Raw genomic sequence first — 7,582 nt, forward strand, 5'->3', positions numbered from 1 at the left:
TACACTAATACACCTTGAGAGAGAAATCTGTATTTTCTAAAGTGATTACGACATAAAATGTCGCTCCTCTTTTTTATTCTGCTCAGCTGTAAGAGGTATGGCGTTGTTGTTTTCCTCACAATTTGCTGTGTTGCGTAGAGGCAGAGTGACTGGTTAGGTTACATTATGAACCGTGTGACATGGTGACGTCTTGACTGAGATGAGTATCAGTAAGTTGATTACCTTAGCGTCGCATATTTAACCCGCGATCGAGAATTGGTAAGGCATTATTTCATTCATCAAACTATTAGGTCATATAACTATGTTTTTTTTTAAATATTATCGATACAGGAATAGAACGGAATGTGACTGTATTATGTGCAGCACATTGCTCGTGCCGTATTAATCAAGTTGATTCTAAAATAAGAGGTCGCTTTAAATATCCATTTTCATTACCTTAGTGAGTGTAACGTTCCCATCTCATGTCTTTCAGCGATTAATATCAGTCCGGATTTTTGCCATATTTTTAAAAGATGCATTTCAGAAATTACTTTTGTATGATAGGACCATATTTGTAAATGTATGGTAAGTCACGCCTCAAAACCATGGAACATCGCCAGCTGAATTCTTATTCTTTTCATGTGGTGTGGCATTATCAGTACATGGGTGAGAAAACGTATCAGTGATACAATTTATTTTTTCTACATGTAAGGATGGGAACTGGTCATTAGTGGAATACAGAAGTTGTTTATCGGTTGAACCATACAGAATGTCTTCAGAGTAACGATAGATTTTACCATTGCGCAATATGGGTACCAGGATCTGTTTAAACGTGCTTGGGTATAGTAAGATGCATACCAGTACGAATAATAGACGAGTACACTATACTGTTAACATACACAATACAAGAAGAGGGGTAATTTCCTCTCTGACTCGGAAAACCATTTTGACAGCTGCCTTAAGATAAAATTTGAATAGATCGTCAAAGCATAAAGTCATATTGATAGGGACATACAGTTCCTTCAGCCACTGGTTTCATGGGATTTATCAACAACGTTGTAAGAGCTGCATAACCAATGTCAAGAAATGAAATTCCTAGGAAGTTTGGATACACGTGTAGTATCACCTTTGTTGAAGACAGGACTTGAAATTGCCCCCTCCCTTCTTTAGGAATTATTCGTCACCATCAATGGCGACGCTCCGGAGGAGACTGGCTAAGCAGTTATTAGGAAGATCTGATAGTTTTATTATCAACACTCACCGATATAAGTAGAGAAGAATGCAGTTAGGATTAGCGCCCACGATTCTGAGGAGCTGGTACGCTTGCACAGCGTTTATGGTTAGAGGATTGCCTGTCACCTGTAATAAATAAACTGAGTGATGTGTTCCGACAAAAACACAAAGAGGGTAGCGTCTTTGGCACAAAATCCTCCGTTTTGGGTTCAAACACCGCCTTTGCTACAATTTTGAATATTTGAATAAATAATAAACAATAGCGACGGACGACGTTCTTGATAAGAAGTCTCTTTTTTTCTAAACAGAGAGGGTGGAGGAGCGGACAGAAGTTTAGGCCGCTCTCTTGCCCTTGTGGTAGGAAACTGTCCCTAAAAGGTGAAATAATCAGCAATGATCAACAGCATGAGGATGAAACCTCTCCATTAATGACACATAACGTGCATCCACAGAACATGTGGCCTATAGTTGAAAAAATTTCATGGTCATCTCTTCATTGGCAAAAAATTTCTGATTAGTTCCCCATAGGGATCCCCGGGACGGGACTACCTAGGGGATGGTGACCATGAGAAAATGATTGAAAAATCAACTAAAAGACAATATTTGACGAATTGTGGCGTGGAATGTCAGAAGTTTGAAAGTTGTAGTAGAGCTTCAAAATCTGGAAAAGGAAAATCTTAAGGTTCAGTCTGGATATGGTGGGCTTCACTGAAGTGAAATGGAAAGAAGACAAGGATTTGTGATCAGAGAAGCAAAGGGTAATACAAACAGCAGCAGAAAGTGATTCATGAGGACTCGTTACGAATAGGAAGGTACTGAAGAAATGGCTTAATGTGAACGGTTCCGTGATAGGATCAGCAGAATCGCAGCAGACCAACACCGACTACGATACATGCGGACGTCACAAGCAGAAGCTGAAGAGACATTGAAAGTATATGAGGATATTGAACTGGTAATTCAGTACGTAAAGGGAGATGACTATCTAATGCCAATTACCTTGAATGTTCTTATAGGAAAATATTCACCGAGAACATATGCCAAACAAGTGGCCAAAACAAGTGTATACTGAAGGCTGTGAAATCAATTTCGATGTAAGAACGAAGGCAATTAATAAATAATTCCCTCACATGAATTGTTTATTCAGGGCGCCGTAGCGTTTGAAATATCATTTTCTACTATTGAATATTTCATTCCAAATATTCAGTTTTGCAAACTTCCCTGTCAGCATGAATTTGGTGGTTGAATAAAATACTACCGTGATAAGGATACAGACCTTGAGTGACAATGGAAACGACAATATCAATAATCTCGAGTGAGAATGGAAAACGACAATATCGATAATATGAGATGAAGAACTTTAATCCAGAAACGACGAAGTTTCCTGTTTTCAAGCTGAAAATGTCATTTACATTGTTACTACCTCTTTCGATAATCAAGCGGAAAGCTATAATTCCCAAGTATCAAACATCGCGACATGATCGGTTACCTGATCTGTTCCTTTCTTCACATTAGGTCATGTGGAACCTGTTTTTTGCAAGAAATCTACGGAGCCTAAGGTGGACGTCCTGCCAGTAATTGCTTTTGAAACTTGTCGTAGAATGGCAATTCTGCTAACACGTTCTACTAAATTTTGAGCCCCAGTATCATGCCATAGCACCACCAGCGAACGGCTATGAAAACAATTTTTGTTAACGTACCTCAATGCGCAACTTCGGCTCTTAGCTAAACGTCTGTGTTTGGATCCTAATCGTCTTCAGCAGACCAATGGTAAAGTTTTTCTAATTGCTACTTACACTCTTAGAGACCGTATTTTTCGGATCAGGCGCTCCACTCTGTAGGCAATGGATTTGTCTTTTTCCGTCATACTTCAAACATTGTTCTCATCCTCATGGAAATAATCTTTATATTGAAGGAGTGAACGAGAATTCTCATCTTCCCACGGTACTAACAGATATACATAGTCCTTTCCAGCGTATTTTGTGTATGTGCCGCACCGTCTCAATTGTTGATAGTAGGACTGGAGTCAAATCATGACGAGATCAGCGATTGTATGGACAGTCACAAACGTTCTACTTGTTTTACATTATGCTCGATTTAGTTCCAAGTAGACAATAAAACAGAATTCTTCGACTCGTTTAATAACAAATTTTTCTGTGTAACACACCTGTCTATATCAGACAGCACGAAAATTTACAGACGATGAAGAAATCCAATAGTAGATTGTATGAAAGTTTGAAACTCTTACTAAGAAGGGACATAATTTTTCAGTACTTTATTATATGGTAGTTAATAAAATCGGAATTAAGTAGCCTCCTGAATCCTTGATAAATACAATCTGACTCGAAATAAGTATATAATTATTGCCATTAAATTTACCATCAGTAAAATTTTTATATGGTGGATAGCTTTATAAATACGATGTTTCAATTTTATTTCATTTTACATACTCATCACTGGTGCGCCAACACTTCAGTTCCAAGAATGATGCAACTGTTAATCTGCTTATACGTTTTCCATAATTGTTATACAAGTTGTAATTATGATAAAAACACGAAATAATCATGAAGTGAAATGATTTTTGGTACCTAGGAGACACAATGAGTGTTGTTTGTAACTCCCCAAACCAATTTAAATTCCTTCTCACCCTCACTGAAACCAAGTTGGGTCTTTCGTCGAGTGGACCTTGATAAACTACTGCTTCGATCTAACTACGCAGGTGCCGAATCTATTGTGCGATTGAAGTTTCCAACACCGGCCAAATGGATACTCTATCGCCAGGAGGACGGGAGCTGTAGTTAGTTGGTGGGTAGCTGGCAGAAGGCCCGCGCCCATGGCTCACGAGCACTTAGCCTTGTTGAGGCTGGGAACTACGTAAGGGCAGCCGTTTGATCTCCAAGGCAACGCCCTACACCCTCAGGAGTGCTCCGTCTCGGGAGAGACACAGTGCAGCAACTAAGTGCCCGCATAGAGTTGCAATAGGGGGATGAGTGGCACTCCGGTGAAACGTTCATGCTATTGAAATGTTCTAGGCAATTACTTACCTCATGACTGATATTAAATGAATGATCACTGCTACTTATCGTCACTGTTTTGTTAGTGTTTAAGTTTATTATTATTACCACTTTTTTTTTAGTTTGGGTAACACGTAAGTAATGCAAAATATTTTTGTCAGCAACAATAGTAGGGTATGGTATTACATACAACAGATGTGATGGTGACTGCACGCTACCAATTTTAGAGCGCAACGTATAAATTACCTTTGAATCGTAAGTGGGATATTGAGTTGTAATGATTTTTGAGCTGATGGAAGTCTTAAACGTCCAAGTAACAGAGTAGCTAATTCTTCGTCTCCGCCACTCATACATTGGAAAATTTCTTTGTGTCATAACTTTAGCTTATTTGCAAGAGAGTGTGGATCACGTTTGTGTAGTGAGGTTGAAATCTGGAAGACGAAATGAGTTCTTCTTGGTTAAAAGTTTTAACAAGAAAATGAAATAATTCCAAAAAGCTATATACAGATTTAGAATTTGAAATGAGAAAAATCATAAAGAAAAGTATTGCAAATTGTGTAGTACAGAGCTGCCAATAGTTCTATAGACAGCCGGTGAGAAATTTTTCTCTTTGGTGTATCTACATCTACATGACTACCCAGCAATTCCACTTAAGTGTCTGGGGGGCGTTTCTTCGAATCACCTTCAGACTATTTCTCTACCGTTCCACTCTCTAACAGCGAATGGGGAAAAACAATACCTACATCTTTCGGTACGAACTCTGATTTTTCTCATTTTATAGTAATGATCGTTTCTACCTTTATAGGTTGGTGACAAGAAATTTTTTTCACATTCAGAGGAGAAAGCTGCTGACTGAAATTTCGTGAAAGGATCTCGCCGCAGCGAAAAAACCTCTTTGTTTTATTGAGTAGCAACCTGACACGCTTATGTTTTGCGTGACACACACTCCCATCTTTCGCGCCAATACAGAACGAGCTGCCCTTATTTCACCTTTTTCAGTGCCGTTCGCTAATTCTTTCTGATAAGGATCTCATACAGCACAGCAATACTCTAGCAGAGGATGGAGAGCCGTAGTGAGGGCAGACTGTTTGGCAGACTTGCTGCGTCTTTTAAGTATTCTGCCAATAAAACTTAGTCTTTGGTTGCCTTCCCCAGAACTTTATGTATGTTATCGTGCCAACTAATTTATTCGTAATAAGTATTTAGTCGAATTAACAGTCCTTAAATTTGTTTGAGTTATCGTGTAGTCGAAATTCAACGGATTGCTTTTTGTGCTCATGTGGATGACATCTCTCTTTTCGTTATTGGAAAACAACTGCCACATTTCCCACAGTTTAGATATTGTCTCGAAGTCATTTTGCAATTGATTTTGATTTCCTGACGATTTTATTAGACGGTGAACGACAGCATCATCTGTTAACAATCTAACATGGTACCTCAGATTATCTCCTCAATAGTGTAGATTACGAACAGCAGAGAGCCTATAACACTTCCTTGACTATGCGAGATATCCCCACGCTAGCTCTTTATTCCCACGGAGTAATGAGTGTTATCGAAAGGAGTTCTCAAATTGATTCCATGTTTGTAGATATCCAGAAGGCTTTTGACATCGTTAGTCAATGATGCTTCTGATCAAGTAGTGTGTTTATGGAGTATTACTTCAGTTGTGCAGCTGGATTCGTGATTTACTCTCAAAAAATTCGCAGTAAGTAGTAATCGACGAGAAATGGCTGATGTCTGTTCAAAAGTTACTAGACGAGTTGTTACTAGACGAGTTGCCTGAGTGTTTCTGTATCCTGTTCTTCAGCCAACGTTTGACGATTTTCCGGCGTTTCGCCAACACCAGTGCCTGGAATTGTCAAAGATTCACCATCCATTGATGGTGACGGACTGGAATCGAGATCGCGGCCGCAGATCGTACGTACCTGACGCGCTAACACCCGAGGACTTTTCCGTGATCATCACCATTTGCTACATGCAACGGTGGTAGGCTGCAGCTTCGGAATCCAGAATCTGTTCATCTTGGGGCTTTCCTCTTTCTTGTTGGAGCTATTGTCATACCTGTGGATTTCTACAGCTTCCTCGAATAAGCGTGTGTATCAGCTCCTGTCTACAGCAAGACATTCAATGTCTTCGAATTTTAGTAAGTGATCGATCCTACAAAGCGGGTGCTCCCCCACAGCCTAGTTCTCCACTCATCCTAGTCTGCAGTGCCGCTGAAGTTCGGTGATCCTGAAGTTAACTGATCGCCGAATCATTTCAACACACCAGAATGATATTTTCACTCTGCACCGGAGTGTGCGCTGATACGAAAATTCCTGGTAGATTAAATCTGCGTGCCGGACCGAGACTCGAACTCGGGACCTATGCCTTTCGCGGGCAAGTGCTCTGCCATCTCAGCTACCCAAGCACGACTCAAGCCCAGTCCTCACAGCTTTACTTCCGCCAGTACCTCTGCTTCCCAAACTTCACAGAAGTTCTCCTGTGGAACTTGCAGAACTAACATTCCTGGAAGAAAGGATATTGCGGAGACGTGGATTAGCCACAGCATGGGGGATGTTTCCAAAATGAGGTTTTCACTCTGCAGTGGAGTGTGCGCTGATATGAAACTTCCTGGCAGATTAGAACTGTGTCCCGGACCGGGACTCGAACTCGGGACCTTTGCCTTTCGCAGGTAAGTGCTCTACCATTTGAGCTACTCAAGCACGACTCACGCCCCGTCCTCACAGTTTTAATCCGCCAGGAAGTTTCATATCGCCGCTGCAGAGTGAAAATTTCATTCTGAAAACATCTCCCAGGCTGTAGCCAAGATATGTCTCCGCAATATCCTTTCTTCCAGGAGTGCTAGCTCTGCAAGTTTCGCAGGAGAGCTTCTGTGAAGTTTGGAAAGTAGGAGACGAGGTACTGGCGGAAGCAAAGCTGTGAGGACGAGACGTGAGTCGTGCTTGGGTAGCTCAGTTGGTAGAGCATTTGCCCGCGAAAGGCAAAGGTCCCGAGTTCGAGTCTCGGTCCGGGACACAGTTTTAATCTGCCAGGAAGTTCCATTTCAACATATACGATGTGCGGTATAGTCCCGGCAAGTTCGTCCCTTCCCTCTTTTGCCGACCTGACGCACTCTATTATCATCTTCGTCAGTTTCTTAATTAACTTTATACCGAATTTGGGATTCTGTCCGCCGCTCTGGAAATGTGTCACTTCACCGTCAGTTAGATCCTCTGACAATTCTTATGTAACTGGTGGAGAACTCGTTGCCCCTGAGGACGCTTTCTATGTGTCGCATCTCGCGTCTAAGGTGCTGCAGCTCATATATCCGTTCTGCTGGTGTTCGAAAGTATTAATCATCCCCAGTTCCTAAATCG

General features: G+C 41.0%; 1 non-coding gene across 1 annotated transcript; it reads left to right on the forward strand.

Moving 5' to 3' along the window:
* The first annotated feature begins 7,166 nt into the window (after positions 1–7,166).
* Trnas-cga (transfer RNA serine (anticodon CGA)) lies at positions 7,167–7,241 on the forward strand. The gene has a single exon. It is a non-coding gene; the product is annotated as a tRNA-Ser (tRNA).
* Positions 7,242–7,582: the final 341 nt, after the last annotated feature.

Source organism: Schistocerca nitens, chromosome 8 (assembly GCF_023898315.1).
Source record: "Schistocerca nitens isolate TAMUIC-IGC-003100 chromosome 8, iqSchNite1.1, whole genome shotgun sequence".
NCBI lineage: Eukaryota > Metazoa > Arthropoda > Insecta > Orthoptera > Acrididae > Schistocerca > Schistocerca nitens.